This window comes from Wolffia australiana, chromosome 4, assembly GCF_029677425.1.
Source record: "Wolffia australiana isolate 7733 chromosome 4, ASM2967742v1".
In the NCBI taxonomy this organism is placed as follows: domain Eukaryota; kingdom Viridiplantae; phylum Streptophyta; class Magnoliopsida; order Alismatales; family Araceae; genus Wolffia; species Wolffia australiana.
This window is the reverse complement of record NC_135838.1, coordinates 13,842,043-13,860,630: the sequence shown is the minus strand read 5'-3', so window position 1 is coordinate 13,860,630 and position 18,588 is coordinate 13,842,043.

Genomic DNA, 18,588 nt, shown 5'->3' with positions numbered 1-18,588 from the left:
ACACCTGAGGCATCACGGGAAACTTCAAACACCTTGTTGAAGTCAGGCAGTTGTAGCACAGGAGCCTCGGTCATGCGGTGCTTGATTTCCTTCCAAGCCTTATTGGCCGCCTTCGTCCACTCAAACTTATCGAATTCGATGAGATGTGATGAGAATGGTAACGCTGCTAAATCCCAAAACAAACCTCTGGTAGAAAATCACCAAACCCATGAAAATCCATGTGTCATGAACATCCTTGGGCTTGGGCCACGACGTGATGGCCTCGACCTTGACTGGATCGGTAGGGACCCCGTGAGCTGATAAGATGAAACAGAGGAAGGAAACCTCGGCAATAAACAAACTGCACTTCTTCTGATGAGTGTAGAGCTTCTCATGTTGCAGTGCGGCACATACCTCTCGTAGGTGTTGTAGGTGGTCGACGCGGGAAGTACTAAAGGTCAGTATATCTTCAAAGAAGACGATGAAAAATCTGCCGGTGAAACGGCGTTGGACCTTGTTCATCAATCATTGGAACATACTCAAGGTGCTGGAGAGCCCAAATGGCATGGTGTTCCACTCGAACATGCCATCCTTGATTTTGAAGGCCGTCTTCCACTCGTTCCCAGGTCAGATGCGGACTTGGTGGTATTGATGTAACACGGAGACGATGGGATCGAACGGCACGTGTTATAACACAGGAGAAGATGGGAAATTCCACCAGATGATATGAATGCGTGTTTAGAAAGTAACTCTCATTGAGAAGGATAGGTAAATTGCTGATCTAGAAAGACAATTCAATAGATTTCTGGGAAGGGGATTGTCACAATCAAACTCCCAATGACCCGTGAGAATCACTAAAGTATCTACGACGCGAGGGGTTAATGACCCAATAGTGTCCACAACTCCCTTTATCAGATGATCTAGCCGTAACCACAAGAAAATAGATCTATCCCTTGATGTGAGTGGATATCCAATGTGTCATATTCTTAAACGGCGAAGAATTGATAGTGGAAGATGACACTGTAGAAGGTAATAATACTGAAATGATAGGGGGGAATGATATTACTTGTTTGGCACAACGGTAGACGATGAGGCTTGGAGGTGCAGACGGGGCCGCGAGAGCGGGACACGGACACAGTGAGCACATTGAGAACGGGCGTATGGGGTGCGATCGTGGGCATGCGGGGTGGGGGCACGCCAGGGTGCGGGTGCGTAGGGTGCGGGCGCGCCAGGGGCAGGCGTGCAGGGTGCAGGCAGGCGCGCCAGGCGTGGGCGTGCGGGGTGCAGGTGTGCAGGGTGCAGGTGCGCAGGGCGTGGACATGCAGGCCGAGGGCGCGTGGGGTGCGGATGCATGGGGAGGGGGCGCTCGAAGCACGGGCATGTGGGTGTGCGCGTGCAAGCACTAGAGGCACGCGGCAGCCACAAGAAGAGGCAGTTGAAGGCACCGATGGCGGCAGCGGCATCGGCGGCATTGTCAACTATGGCGGCAGCGGTAGCAACGGCAGAGGTGAATGCAGCGGCGACAACGGCAATGGTGGCGGCAGCGATGGCGGAGGCGGCAGCAGCAATGGTGGTGGCGGCAAGTTCTAAGAAAATAGTTACGGGGTTTCTTGGCGATCCTTGGCGATTCTTGCACGACAACAAGATCAAGAAACGGCTATGGTGTGCGCGGAGATGACGATTCCTTTCACAGATTGCTCTCGACGTGGGCAGGTAACGTGTCAAATGACTTCACGATCTACTATCTAGAAAGCAGTAAAGATAGCTCCCAAAGGGAGAAGGTGGGAGCCAATTGAGAAAATTTTCAACTTCAATTAACTCCAAGCCTTTCCTTGGGCATGTCATCCCTTTATATAGGAGAGGGAGGATGCCCAAGTGGGCCGAAATTAGGGGAAAACCGTCGCATGACGAGGATTCCCCTAATGTACATTAGTGTGGAGACAAAAGAAAATAACGGACAAGGCCCAAAACATGGTGGCCAACCCAATTTGTCCAAGAAAATCAAAATACAACGAAATAAGATTCAATTGCCGATGTTGGCACGATGGTCCCCCATCAGGTATCCACTATGTAAGTTGATCTTTGAGAAGATAGTCGATCTGACAATTTGATCGAATAAATCCTGCACTCGGGGGATGGGAAAATGGTACTTCACCGTAATCTTGTTGATGGCGCAGGAGTCGCAACACATATACCATGTCCCATCTTTCTTCGGCACGAGTAATGGGGGGAAGTGCGCTGGTTGAGACTCTCTTGTATAAGGCCCTTGGCCAAGAGTTCCCTCAGCTGCCAATACAGCTCCTCGTATTTTATCGAGTCCATCTGGTAATGTGCTAAGTTCTGGAGCGATGCTCCGGGAATGAGGTCAATGGCATGCTGGGTGCTACGCATGGGTGGGAGCTCGTTCGGGAGCTCTTCGGGGAAGTGATAAGCCAAAAATAGGGGTAAAAACTATGCAATTTTTAGCCCTTGTCGTTGTGGAATTTGGCTTATGCAATCAAATTTATAAGAACTCCACTTAAAACGTATAGTGATAAGTACGAGTGTCGTCCAAGGGAAGCTAATAAGGAATTCGATTTGGTAGTTTTCTTGATAGTTTACCCCTAATTAGAGTGAATTTGATCTTCAACGAGGATCATTCACCCTAATTAGAAGAGATGAGATGAAAAGACGAAATTGGGAGCTCTAAATTGGCTTCTTTGATCCTAATAAAAGGATCCAAGAGGTCAATTAGAGGGGTTGAAAGGGGAGTTTTGATGTCAGATTGGTTGGTTTTTTAGTTTGCTGATTCAGAAATGACATGGGGAAACTTTAATCTCCTAAGAATTAAAACTAATTTTTTAGAGTTTTATATTAATGTGCACTCAGAATAGCTAGGTGAATCTCTCAATCTCTCCTCTCAATCTCAGTAAGGGCTTGTACGTTTCGCTCAAGCCTAGCGGTTTAGAAGTTCATACCAAGATCAAGAAAAATGAAGAAGAAATGTCACTAAAACAACATCCAAATACACTAAAAGTTCAAATACAACAAGCAAAATGGTACCAGATAGGTTGATCCAAGCTAGAGCTCCTCCCTGTCTTGCAGCTGTGATAGAGCACCATCAAGAATGAGCACCTCCTCTCGAAATTCAGCTTTTATACCTAGGTCACATGGTGAAAATCACCATTTTACCCCCGTTTAGTAATTAATATTTATCTATCAATGTAGGCTATATCTGAATGATCCAATTGTACAGATAGAAAGAGGGGATCAAGACGAGCAAATCCATAAAAAAATCATCTCACTCGGACATCAGGATCAAAAGTTATTAATAAATCAATTTTAAACCAATTTAGTCCATTGGATTTAAAATTGATTTATTTATTAATACACGCAATGACGTGTCAACTTCCTATTGGCTGCGGCGTTTCAACTCCTTGGCGGGCACTCTCTCATCGCGACATGTACCCCTGACGAGAGAGTAAAAAAGTAATTAAATTTTCGTTAGTGCGCATTTTGCGTACATTTTGATACGCACGCACACGTGCATTTTTTCGTTCCTTTGCCTACTTGTGTGTACGTCACGCCTGTGCCGCAGCGCATTGTATCGCCGCCGCACGGGCGGTGAACTTACCTCCTGCCACATACACATGTGCGATCGCCGTTGGATTTTTATCCAACGGCTAAAGTTTCGCCACGTCGACAAGGCAGGAGACTCTTTGCATTTTTTTTCAAGAAAGCCCTTAATAAAACAAGCAATTGTAAACGAACGCCGCCCAAAAATATTCGTGTATATGCCCTTTCGGCACTCTCTCTCCTCCAATTTTCTCTAAAATTAATAATGCAATTGCAAATAAACCCTGAATGATTTTAAATTGGATCTTTACGCCTGCCGTGGCGACCGAGAGCTGTTTTCAGGGTCTTTTTGCAACAGAACGTTGCAAAAAGGCCCCGAAAAGTCTAGAAATTGCATAAATACATTTTTTCTCTTATAAATATGCCCTTTTTAATAGAATAAATGCATTTTTTCTTGAAATAAATCCCAGAAAATTCCTAAAAATTCGTAAAAAATTCTAGAAAATTCCCTGATTAATTCCCATGTTGATAAATGTCGAAATAAACTTTTAATGTGCCATTTTCATCCAAAAATAATTATTTCAAGCTTCAATAAATCCTTAAAAATTCATATATTTAACAGAAAATTAGGGAAAAATCAGAAATTACTTGGAAGCATTATTTTCGTGTAAATATATGATAACAACCCAATTTTAAGCCTTTTAAACGCATAAATCATGCTAATAACATGAAATAAAGACCGAAATTAGGGTGTTAACAGGAAGACATCCCCAAAATTGGCCATAAGCTCAGTCATCTTGGGCATGTCGGGTGCGTCCGGCGCGCATGGCAGTTCCTCCGAGGGAACATCTAGGGTGAGACCGAAGAAAATGGGTAGGTCTTCCCGCTCCTGGTCAAGCTCTTGTCGAAATATGCACCCATTGGTAATCAACGGTGCCTTCGATTGGGGAGCCGACGTCGAGAGGATCGGCGCTAGCTGAGTAGGCACTCGTACTACTGGATATCATGTCAATCAACATCCACGATACATGAATGAACATGCATTTGTTGGGCCTGAAAGTTGGACATCATTCTCGTACAACCATGGTCGTCCTAGTATGATGCTACCAATCTTCATTGGTAGAATGCACTCATCATAGGTTCTCATCTTCAACGGTACATGACACTGAGATCGTACCAGAAGAGTAGAAGCGTCAAATCCATGATACACTATATGGAGCCAGATGCGGTGTTAGAGTAAGGCAAAGCTTGGTTGTGGTGTCCTCAAAGACTGCATTTATGAAGCTCCCGTTGTCTATGATCAGCTTGCACATGCGTCCTTTGATCTTGATGTAGACTTAGAAGATCGAGGTACGCTGCACAAGGTCACTAGGTGTAGGTGCCGACTAGATCATCGCGGGCAGTAGTATGACCATGGGTGTAGGAGTCTGTGTCGAGGTAACCCCTGTTGTCGTAGTAGGAAGACATGTTTGAGGCATCTAGGGCGGGGAGATGGGGGCCGTCGAGGTCCTAACTGGCGGTGTGGTTGGCGCAATCAGGGTAGATTGCTGAACTCTAGGGATGTCACGATGTGTAGCGCCTTGCTATATCCCAAGGTTCACTACCAGTGAAATAGGCACCAGAGCAGCTGGAATAATATGTTTGTATCCTAAGGGCTCCTCATAGAACTCGTCCTCAGGGCACTCGCCTGTGTAGACACCAACCTTGATATCCTCCTCTGGTTGTGCATCAATCTAGTTCCTGCTAAAATCCATAGAAAATAGGGACGAACAGCTAGATCGTCGGCGTCCAAATCCCTTACACTTGAAGCACTGTAGCTGCTCGCAGGTCATGGTCGGGGTGCGAGCTGTTGAGACGATGGAAGAGGCAGCAGGGACTGCAGTGACAATCATCGGTGGAGGAGTGGTGCTCCTAGGGGTAGTGGGAACCCCTTTCATCAATCTCGTGGTCGGGGACAGCCTGGTAGTCGTAGTCTTGGCGGCGGATAGGGTACAGGAAGTAAGGGTTGCCACCGAAGTCGTGTCCTTGAAGGAGAACTCATTGCTCTCCACTAAATTGTAGGCATGGTCCACTATCATCGGGTTCTGCTCCAACACCTTAGCTCCTAACTCGGGATGGAAGTCGTGCACAAAAAGTGCAATCTGAACCTGTGGGCTATCGACGAAGTAGCAGCGCATGCAGTACTCCTCAAAATCCTCAATGTACTCGCCTACGTTGCGCCTGCCTTGCTTGAGATCCATCCACTTCTGGAGGAGTCGTGTCATATAGATCTTTGGGACATACTTATCCTTAAGCTTTCTCAACATGACTTTCCAAGTGATTGGTGGATCTCCTCTTCATCTTGAGGCATCCTTCTCGTTCTTCCAGAATATCTTGGCCTGGCCTCCATGTCTGGCTTTGGCGCATGAGACACATAGGTCATTGTCCATACTATACCACTGAAAGTAACTCTCTAGGTCAGACTCCCAATCCGTATAGTCTTTCAGATTTTGCGTGCCCTCATAAATGGGAACCTCGATTTAGACACTCTTCTAAATCTTGGCTCAGTGTGCCTCTCGTCTATGATCTCTATCATCGTCGTCGTCGTGGTGATGACAGGCTAGCTGGTGTTTCCAGACATCCTATGGCTGGTAGGGGTCTCTGGGTTCTGGTGTCGGTGCGAGAGCCAGGACCCGAGGAGCTGGGTAGTAATCCCGTGGTGCAAGCGGTTTGGGCAGCACATCTATGGCTCTCGCCGCGGGCCGTGCCGATTGGGTATACTGGGCATACTAGGTAGGGGGCGAGTATTATGCAAAGGCTGCGGGAGCGGCCGACAGTGCGGTGGGTGTCACTGGGGTAGCGTAGGGGTCGCAAGGCACGTAGGTTGGCATCAGCATGTAAGTCGGCTGTAGTGGTGCCAGGGGTGTGCATGGTGCCCCGTAGTAATCTTGTAGCCCGTACAGTGGCACGTGAGTCGGTGCTGGTTTGTACAGGGCCGTAGTTGCTTGAGTGGCTGGCGGGTAGTACTGCTCCTCGTGTGCCGGTGGATGGCCCCACGCATATGGCGGGATGTAAGTGTCACTGGTCTGGTGTTGCGCAGGGGCCGACTCATAAGGTCAGCCTTGGTAGTCGTGATGGGTTCCTCCCGGGAGATATCCGGCCGTGGCGGATGCCTCCTCTCGTGGCGGGAACCTTGACTCTAGGTAATGTTGCAGTCGGTCCTGGTAGTAGTATCAGTCTTCGTTGTGTCCAATCGACGTCTCTATTGTCCCCATGGAGTCTGACGTGTTTGATAGGGGCGCGTAGGCTGCTCAAACTGTCGAGGTGGCATATTGAGGAGCGGCGGGAACTCTGAGCTATCTCTGGCTAGCGCCTTCCCGGGACGTTGAACGAAGTCCTCTGCCCCTGCTGGAGTGAAGCGGGGATCTGGTGTTGGCGTAGGAACATGTGGTAATGCAGCCTGTCCTCGGTCATCAGAACAAGGTGGGGGCGCTCTCATCGGCGGCCCGCTAGGGGGAGTAGGGGACCTCGGAGGGGATTCCCTACTTGCTCGAGCCGATGACTCGGTCATGGCGAGGTCAGGCGAAGTGTCCTAAGGGAGAGCAAGAATTGGATCTTCCGGTGGATGATTCCAGATGTCTGGATCAAAGTCGCGATCCTTCTTGTGATGTGCACCATCTACGTCCAACCGTAGTTGGCTGCGAGTTTGAACCATCCTATGGCCAGATAAGTCATAATATAGGGTTTTCTATCTAGGATGATGCAATGACGAGATATATATGTGTGCACGTGCAATGAATTTTGAGACGTACATTGCGTGCCATTTAAGATGCAAAAATGAGAAAAATGCGACCGACGGTGCTAAGCGTAGAGGTTAGCACCATCGGCTCTAATACCAATATGATGTAACATGACCGCCGAGATCAAACGGATTGTGTCACACCACATGGGAACTGATGAGAATAGTGAGATGCAAGGATATCAAATGATGTGTTTGTTCGTAAATTCAATGAGAAGTACGACAGATCCCGGATGATTCGAGGCATAAGTACAGATGACGACATGAGGGGTCAGGACACGGACAAGCTTCTAATGACCTGAGTGTTCCGCTCAATGGCCGACGGTCTGGAGGACATTCACCATCTGTGAGCGTCCACGCCCATCGCTGCAAGCAAAACTGATCCGACATCGACAAAGGAATAGTCCTCACTGGTGGCCAAGCCTATAATAACGTATGAGTTCTCTCGTGGGATGGAGCAGTTGAAAACTTGCACTGAAAGACGTAATAATACTACAAAGTAAAAGGGAAGTTGAATGTGACCTGTGGACCCGACCGAAGTATCTGGGCTATGAGCGCGCTGCTCGTCAGCGTGAGGAGCTGTAAGATTCACTTTAACCATCATGCAGAGGTGGTGGTCGGGTGGATGATCGATTCCAAGCTTTGTGCAACAGGGCTCTGAGTAGGAGTTGTCGACAGGAATGTACGACGTGGAGGGTGGCTCATCGGTGAACGCGAGTCTGAGAAGCTCCTGGCGGCCAAGGATTACAGGAGTGGCGATCGAGAGCCATGATGCCAACGGTAGGGCAGTTGGAGGCAGCCAGGGGTGGTCGTCCAATGAGAACGATGAGCAGAAATGTCGTGCTTTGACTGTCCTATCATCGAAGGTAACCCGAGTAGCGCTGACCCAATATCCGATAAGTCGGTGGAGATTTCCCCCACGTCCAATGTGAAAGAAGAGATCGGTGTGTTTGACGTTGGAGTAGGGGGGAATACCGCGGGAGACAGTCGTTGAAACATCTGAAAGGCAATCGCTGCGACAGTTGGGTGAAGCAAGCGATGTTGTAGAGAAGTCAACTGCGGGTTGACCATGAGTCTGGTGGCGATAACAGCCCATTGCGTTCGGCTGTACCGGAAGTTCGTCGAAGAACAGGATCATGTTCGGCTAATCGAAGGCACCAGCAAGACCGTCGTTCTAGCGGATGTTGATGGCCTGGTAGGACACTATGGTCGGGACCGCAGCTAGAAGAGAACAGCAGGACACGTGGGATACCAACAGGAGGCAATGACACGGGGAGGGTGGAAGGCTCGTCGATTGGCAGGACAACCAGGCTCCGTCTATGAAGTTGGCAAGGACAGTCCCAAGCCCAGCGGCACTACTGGAATAGAAGGTGCTTGATCAAGGCAGTTTGAGTTCTGGCAGCTCGCCCTAAGTCTCCAAGAGGTCAGAAGGTCAAGCATGACCAATATCCTGGCCCACTCACGATAAAGAGTAGGTGACAAGAACTCCGCCGATGGCGGTCCTCGCCGGGGTCTTCGTTCTCAGCTGATGGGCAAGGTAGCAGCAAAGAGCCTTCTTCTTCCTCGTCCGTTGGAGGGCCACTGGCAGGATCGGCTAGGGTTCCACTACGACAGAAAGTTTCAAAGGAAAACATACGATACCATTTCCTTTTCTTTCTCAAAACAGTTGATGAACAAGTGGAGAGCCTCCCCTTCTCTTTTTTAGTAAAAGAAAAGGGAGGCTTACGGGTTCCCTAATGGGCTCCTTTAGGGGGGAGAAGCTTAGTGGGCTTCCCCCCTAAAGGGTCCTTCAAGGGGAAGAAGCCAAGCATGGGCTCCCCTTCCCCCCCCCCCTCCCTCAAGGATGTAAACCAAAACTATAAAGAGACAAAAGCTCACATGAGGGAGGCCCGCACATACGCAGGAGGGGGCCTCCGCACCGTCAAAAGGAGATGACAACATAAAAAATAAAATGATGCAAAGAGGAGGACCATAAACGGAAAGGACCTCTGTAAAACCAAGAACACAAAATAATCAACGCGAATGCATTTTCTCAAACCTGGTAGCAATAACTTGGGTTCTTCACGTCAGCTTGGGCTCCACGACGTGGCTGATGACGAGTATGGGCATGCTGGATGGGATGGTCCTCCATCAATAAGCTACTCAGATTTTTATTTCCTTCTTTTAAATCTAGGATGATTGGCAGCATGTTTTACTCAAATATCTCAGAAAACCATTGACCATAATTCAATCCTTAAAACCAGTTGAAGGTTTATAGAATGAGCACCACGAAAAAAAAGGCTTTGGTTGAGAAGATAAAATACCAACTCTCATTACTACTGAAGAAAACACAAATCAACATTGACACTTTTAATCATAAATATAGTTCCCCCAAAATATTGAGGCGATGATAGTGAATAACATGTACGTTATATATGGACTTAGATAAAGAGACATATGGGCAGAAATATGAAGATTGACTGTCATTTACTTGAAGTCAATGTTTGGATTTTGATGAATTTACCTATGGAATTGATGATTCTATAGGAACTAGGTCAAGATATGAAAAAAACATGGTAAAAGTATTTCCAAGACATGGAAATATAATTAACAAATGTCCATGTAGTTTTAGAATAAGTTTAAATACAAAATAAAGACATTTTAATGCATGTATATGTTACATATGTTCATGGGAATGCAATGAGCTACATGACTTTACAAGTTAAAGGAGACAACACATGAATATTCAAATCCCATGTTTTGGAATATTGTCAAATTCATTTGGCAAGTTAAACACATCGACCACAATGTATCTTCGGTTCAACTATGTTTGATTTTGTTAAATGCTTTCTAAAGGTACATATAAATGAAGATAATGCCTGACCCTTAAAAAATTTTCTATATTTTTAATGACTGAGAAAATTTGTGTCAAAATTTTATGAACTATAATTTCACAGGTACAGATGCTGAAAATGTTGATTCACCTTGGAATCCTGTTTCAGGTCAACTATGCATTATTAAAATTAGTACTTTTCATACAAAACATAAAGATTAAATTAGTGGTTTATTTCTAAATGAAAGCTGTCAAATTTTAACTTTAATTTACAATAAAATTTTGTGTCACATTTATCTGATCTGTATTACAGTGAATGAAGGTGGAATAATAAACAAAGGTACACATAATGACTCTTGACCATGTGACTTTAAATAAGTATGTTAATATTTTTATAATATTTTTATTGATTATGCGGACAACATTATGTCATCTTTGAAGGGAATGCAAGGGGTCTTCCAGGGTGTACCATAAATGCCCTCACGAATTTGTAACCTGGTGAGAAAGGATAAAGAGGGTAGGAATCGTAAGCATATGCTTTGATTAAACATATTACCTTAAATGACTGCCACCTTCTTCTCTCTTTAACAGAGCACCTGCCTCATTATCAAAATGATAATTCATGCTTTTATACCATTTATGATAGTATTGAATGGTTTTTTTTGCATGTTAAAGGTGTAATGTCCTTCCCAAAAGAATGTTTTGATTGAACCAATGTATTAACATCCTTAAAAATGCATTTGTCTTTGTCTCTCTCTGAAACATTAATGCCATATCTGGGGTGATTATTTGAACATCCTAGGGTACCATTCATATTCCCAGCATTGAGCTGAAGTTGACTCCATATGCAATAGAAAAGGAACTCCTGTTTAATGCATCCAATGCTTCTCCATCACTCTCAGAGTCAATTATTACTCAAAGTGAAGAAATAAGATTGAGGATCATCTTGCAAGAACTATTCCTCTTTCTGCCCCATCTTCTTTTTTTTGTTTTTTGTGGCATGTTACAGGTTCCCTACAAGGTATCTGGATGTAATAAGAATAGAAGGAGAGAAGGTCATTCATCATAGGAAAAGGGGAAGGAGAAGTCAAGGTTTCAATGCACATACAAGGTGCAGGATTGTTATTAATTCATCACTTAACACATTGATTGAATCGCATTTTAGGAGAGAATAAAGGAGGAATAATTTATAGTGTTTGATCTTATCTGTTTCTCTTAATCTTTACCATTTCTGTTTGATTGAATCATCTCATGGAGTTTAGGAAACTGAGAGAATTTCGTAGACTAGGCTAAGAGGACCGATAATGACCTGTGTGGTCAACAACGGGGTAGTGGTAATATTTCTCACTATGGTTGAGGAGTCCAAGTGAAGTGACATGTATATTGTAATGAGAATGAGGTCAAAGAGATATGCATCTAACAAGGCTAGGGGGTAGAGTGGCGGAGTTTTCACCAACTCTTTATTTATTTGATAACCCCGTTTCCAAGTACTCTCTTTGTGGGTTTTGAATTGATCATTCATAGCCTTCCACTGTATAGGAAAATGATATCCTAGGAATTAATTTTTAAAAATAAATATATTTTTTAAAAATACTTAATGCATTCCCCCTCTTATGTATAAACCTAGATATATAAAACAATAAAATAGGCACAAAGGAAATAAAGATGGGGACAGTGTGACAAAACATAAAGAGGATTAGAGGAACAAAAAAGGGAAATAGACAGAGAGAGGGTGAGAGCAGTTATCATTGTCCAGTCCGCCACTACTTGATGTCGCTGCTGTTGTTCCCTCACAATGTCACTACATGCCTAACATCATTCACGCACTCAACTTTCAAGTCTCAACTCTCAAGTCTTAACCTATTCGACATATGAATATACGAGTTCCATCTAAAAGTTTGAATGTCCAGTAATATCTGCCTAACAAAAATCTCCCATTTTTCAGACTCATTATCTGGAAACAGATTTCTTAGATATCATTAACACATCCCCAACCACTTACACTCTTTGTTCAAGATATGTAGCAATATCAATCTCCATGATGAAAATCGGATTAATTACCAGAACGGTGGTACTCTATTGGGAAGATCACGGCGAGAATCACATTTATCTTTGAATGGAACCAGTTAATTTATTTTCTCACTGAAGGCTTGAATAAGGCGATCTTCTATAGTTGGTGCTCTCTGAGAAAAATGTTTATCTGATTGATTAATATGAATTCCTGAATCATATTAGCTCTAATGTCAATCAGGCTTATTCATGTCACAATTGTACAAGTGCTCCTTGGACCTAGGACATAAAATATACCTTGTGGATAGACAGTTATATTTTGACTATGGCCTACAAGTTTCTTTTCACAAGATTCCAAACCATCATATATTGGATGTAGCAACAAGTTCATGAAGTTCACTGCGGTAAAGATGTAATCATCCACCTTCAGTATTAGATGAGATTGACTCAAGGAAGATGATGTAGTTAAATACCTAGGCATGGGTTGAAAATATATGAGAAAATGTTATCCAATGATTTCACCACGTGTGTGTACTAACCAGAATGACCGATTAGGTTTGACAGTCAAATGTATCTTTAGCCATTTGGGAGTCTCACACGGATGAAGGATTACACGTACATGATAACTGATTGATGGTGAAGCCCTCAACGTATCCGCATTTTTTTCCTAGGTTTAGTTAAAGTTCATGTTTAAATAAACTATGTACTAGTGGCCTTAAGAGGGGGACCATTTCCTAATGGGTTCCCCCCTCTTGGATCCCTCCTTAGGGCCCATTATCCTCCCTACATAACGGAAGGAGAGGGCACCCGACGGAGTAAGTCCATTCTAAATTTTTGGAAAAGAGAAGAGTCCCGTTCAGTTCCCGTTTTGAGAGAAGAGAGTAAGAGAGTGAAGGGCGGACGGGACGGGGCCAACTTTGGCCGCCCGTCCCGTTCCGCCCCTCCCCCGTTCCGTCAGGACAGACAGACGGAACCCTAGGCGGCCGCCGCCGCCGGGGTCCCAGGTCGGTGGAGCGCCGCCCGGATCGCGGAGCTGCCGCCCAAGCAGGGGCTGCCGCCGCGAGTAGCGGCCGCAGCCGCCCGAAGCGGCCGCAGCCCCTGAAGCGGCCGCAAGAGCCCGCAACGGCCCCGCAGCAGCCGCGCCGTCCTCAGCGACGCGGCCATCCGCAGCGCCGCAGCCGCCGCAGCGCCGCCGCGCCCTCAGGCCCGCAGCGCCTGACTGCGCCGCCGCAGTACCGGCTGCAGCCGGCGCGCGGCCGCTGCCCCCGCAGCAACCCGCAGCAGCCGCAACCGCCCGCAGCCGCCCGCAGCCGCCGGGTCGGCCACAGCAGCCCGTAGCGGCCGCAGCCGCCCGCAGCCGCCGGAGCGCCCGCAGACCGCGGCCGCCCGCAGCCGCCTGATCGGCCGCAGCCGCCACAGCGGCCGCAGCCGCCCACAACCGACGGAACCGCGCACGCTGCCGCCGCACAGGGTCGCAAGGCGTCCTCGCACGGCCGCCCGCCGTGCCGCGCCCGCGCCGCGCCCCACACTGGTCAGTCCTCAGCCATGCCGACTCCGCCCATTGGGCCCGAGCATTATGGGTCGGTGCCTCTATTCCGGTCCAAGGGGCCCGCTCGATGAACCGGCTCCCGCATCCCGAGGTGCCACATCCCGCGCCTCAAAGCACCGTCGCCACCCTCCGAATCCCCTCGAAGTCCAGCCGCCAGCCGTCGCGCGTCAAACCGCTCTCTGGGAAGCCCAATCGCCATGCAAGCATCTCGAGGATGCCACGACAGCCCTATGCCTGTTACGGGCCTAACCTAATGAACCGCCGCAATCTCAGTGGTCTGTTACCCCGAAGGAGGCTCACAACCGCGGCTCAATATCCCGGCTATCTCCGGCCGCCGCCGCCGGTATAACCGGCTGCCACTGCTGCCGCCATCTTGGCCGTTGCCCACCTTCGATCGTCGACATCTCCGGCGGTCACCGCCGCCATCTTCGGCTGCCGCCGCCGCCACTATTGCTGACCATCGCCGCTCGCCACACAACGTCGCCTATGGCCGTCTTATGCAGCTGCTAGTTCACCGCCGTCCTCGCCATCCGGCCGGCTGAACAGCCCCCTTCCACCGGTAGTTGGGCCCACCAACGCCCTAACGACTACCTGTGGAGCGCAGACCACGTGGAGATAGAGTCTACTTCGGCCCTCCAACGAATTGAGGACCCCAGGACAAGATCTTTCCGGGACACCCACCGACAAGTGGGGCGTGCAGTCCAAGATAAACGTCCCCGAGAGGGACAGGCGGACCCACGCTCCCGCCGCAGGACGTCGACCACGTCCGTCCTGCATCACTGATGATAATAAAGGCTACATGAGAGAGTTAGCATACTCATGTATATCTTCTAGGATATACGATGTAGCTAGGCACTCCATGGGTCGTCAATTTAACAAATCAATTATGTCAAATTGATTCTTGATTACTTAATCTATTTGTGATATATTATTAATAAATAAAGTCTAGTTAACAAAGGTTATGGGGCCATTGAAGTTATTTACCTAACTGATATATGGGCCTAAAGGATCACACGCATGGTTTTCAATTTTTGGAGGTTATACTCAAAGTTCAAGGACTTTCATTAAATGTTCCTTAAGATGGGGAATTTTGTGAAATTGTTTCCCAAAGGAGTTCTACAAAAAATTCCTTGACTGTAGAAAGAAAGGGGAGCACTCTCTTTCCATACCCATGTGACTCAGTTTGGGTGCCCTTTATTTTTTCATTCCTATTCCATGTGCGCTGCCTACCCTAAGACTTGATAGATAAGAATGATATATTGACAGAATAGCTAAAAGAAGTGGATATCCAATGATCTAAACATCTTGTGGATACATCTTGGGATTGGACATCTGAAAGGCTTGAAAATGCTCTTACAAGGAACCAAGAAATCTTTGATTCAATCTGTGTGAAGGTGATGTTATTGGTCAGTCTATGTATTTTCTTTTGACATCTATGTTTGAATATATGTTCTCCTTCGCTATCAAGTTAGAATCATGTTGATCAGGGGTGTGATTCCAATCATGCTGATTCCAATGACGAGTAGCTGATTCCAAGTTATAATCTTGTTGGTGCTGAATAACTAATGGACTTTTTCCTCATCTTGACTCTCACTGATTCTTTTTTTGTCAGATCCCTCGATTCAAGCTCTAATTCTCTGTTATGTTTATTATGATTCATCTACTCGTTCTTTTACTGATTCATCATCATCTCAGTTTCCAAGGACTAAAACACACTTTTCACGGCGTAGACATTTGACAATGTCTAACCGATTTGGAGTTAACATCATGTGAGAGGGAAAGAGATACATTTGATTTTTGGGAAAAAGACCTTTTCTTCTGATTTTGATTATTAGGCACCGATCGGTTGTGTTTTTTAACTTCTAGAAACATCATGTAGGGCTCCCAAAATATATTAACCTGTGCGAATGCTTAAAATTTTCATGAGGATGTACTTGTACAGTATGTCTGCATCACTTCCATAGTGTGTGATTGATTAGGTGGGCCATCACATGCACAAATTGATCGTGCGTCCCCACAACACAAAACAAACTTTAGTACATGAGACTGTTTCTTTTTGCCACAATTTGCTATCTGATATGAGATTCAGACAGCACGATAAATATATTAAATCAAACCTTTAAATAGTACCAAAATATATCATTGATTGGATTGCCAAATGACAAGTCAAATCTTCTTCCATGTGATTCCTTGAATGATTATAAGCCGTATTAGGGTTCACCCTCTAGACATATGCACTTACTCCTTGTCACACTGGATCCCCTCAGCTTTGACTTAATAATGTCACAATCAATCTGGGATGACATTCTTACCATAACGGTAACATTAAGAAGGGAGGACACCTGAAGAGAGATGGAGGGGGAGCTTCTACGAAATGACTTGCATGGTTGTTGAAAGATTTTCTCAGCGCATTTTAGCATTATGTAGATGTTTTGATGAATATTTATACTGGTTTAGGCTAATCAGATATTTATTAAAAGTTTTGAATTCATATCATACATGGTCAGTGAATTTCAAGGGATGCATAATTTCAGATGGCCCGAGTTATACAAGTTAAATATACACAAGATGGTTATTTTCATTATATACAAAGATAGCTGACATTTCACAATCAGGCCGAAGGACCAAATCATCAACTAAAGTCACTATCTTATGATGAAAAGCAGACAAATGTATCCTACACCATTGTTCAAATATATATATGTCAACCAGACAACTTTTGCGCAGTCAAATATGGTACACAATCAGGATGTATTCTACCTTTGACATATATACCTGAATTAATCGGTTATTTTATAAACTTTATTAAATTAAAATAAATTTAACTGTTAATGATATTTTGAATGATCTAATTTCACAAATCCAATAACTTTTCAGATATTCTTGAAATTAAACTCATCCCGAAACTAGAATATCATTTTCATATTATGAGGATTTTTAAATGATTGGTAAAATAGTTATATGAAAGTTTAAATTTAAAGGTTATCCTTACATCACTATTCATGCCATTTCTAATGCATATTATCATTTTCTAAGTCCATAGTGCAATTATAGGAACTCTTACCTCCAAAATAACTATATATATGCTTCAGGTCCCTAATTTCATCAAAATCATCAGAACAATCTGAGAAAAAGTTCATCCATTTGCTCTCTTAGTGTGTGTAATAGTGCTACAAAAGGCAAGATAGTATCCTTACCCACTGAAGAAAAATGAAAGGTTAGTTTGATTTTCTTCCAACACAAACTTATTTTTCACATCAATATGATCTAAATTCATGTCATTTGGTGCAGAAATTCAGAAATTATATGGGAGGCAAGACTAGCTTTTGCAATTCATTGTATCAGCTAACTTTTTAAAATATCATCTTGTGGATATTTTTATTAAAGGTATTTACATTTTTATTGAACACAAAATTTAATCTCAACATCAATATGAATATATAACATGTAGAATTATGTCATTATATCCATGATAAAATAAAATTATATCAATAAATTTATGCTTTTATACTTCCTTTTTACTACTTGTTTTTAGTTTTGCACTTGCATTATTCACGACTTAAGGATAACACGAGAAATTTATGATTTATTTTCCTATTTTTATTTTTAAATGGATTATTAATTTTCCTATTTTTGTGATTTATTTTCCTGTTTTTTAAATGGATTACCCTTAGACTCAGGTGGATTTCTCACATCTTCTAAGCTTTATTTGAAAAACAGGACTTATGTAAAAATAATGTTGAATCTGTGATACAAACGGGAGGAAAGGAGAAAACCAAGCCGTCTCCTAGATAATAAGAAGAGGCTCAATACACAAAAAGCCCATTCAAACCTCCTTAAGAAGCAAATCAACTAAAGAAATGAATTGTGGAACTAACCCACAATTTGAATTTGAAAGGCCTGTTTTTGTGATCTCTTAATTGTTTGATTTGAATTTTCTCACCATTTCTCTGTAAATATTTCATAGAATATCATAGTCTTCAAGCCTTCCAACGCATCAAACGCCACTAAAAATTTTCTCATGCAGCAAAAGTTGCAGCATTTTTCGCCCACTATCTCTTTCTACCCAATTATGCCGCTCTGATGTGCACTGCCACCCACAAATTTCTTCACATGAAGGGAAGCTGAAGGATCTATTTATCCTTATAATGTATTTCTTGCCCTAAAAAATACCAAAAACTTCTTACAAATGATACCAAATTATTAGAACGTTATAGAAACAACATAAAAATATTTGTTTCATTTATTTAAAATAGTTATGACTAGTTTTCTTCATTTCACTGGTCTTTTTATATTTTTAAAGTAGCTCAAACTTCATAAAAATAAAAATCCCATGAAATAATTATTTTAAAATATATATGAAATGTAATTTACTCTCTCATTGCCTGTTCCTTGAAAATTCAACCCTTACGTACCCTATTCTAAGTAAGGAAAATATTATAGATATTTTTGCATAAATCATAGCCCTAAAATGACTTATTGAACCCAAATTATGGCTTATCAATCCATGATTTAAGAAGTTTAAAGCATAATGAAACTGCACATGAAGAATGACATGGTCAAAATTATATTTCACAAGATCGACTTCAAGAAATTTGAAGATACCTTTTTTGAGTTTTTATGAAATAATATCTGTTACTGAATTCAATAAAAGACTATGGAATTTGGATTGATATAATTTGGTATAAGTATTGAAAAGAATAAATAATTTGATTCTCAAAAGGTTGAAGACATTGCTTAAAGAACTACTAGAAGAGAACGATGACATAGAGGAGAGGTATAATTGAAGGAAAGGCAATTATACATTTTTATATCTATTGGACATCTGATATTTAAGTTCAGGGGGTCAAGACCAACATAATTATACGAAAAAGTATTTGTGTTGAAATTGTTTGAGAAATGTCC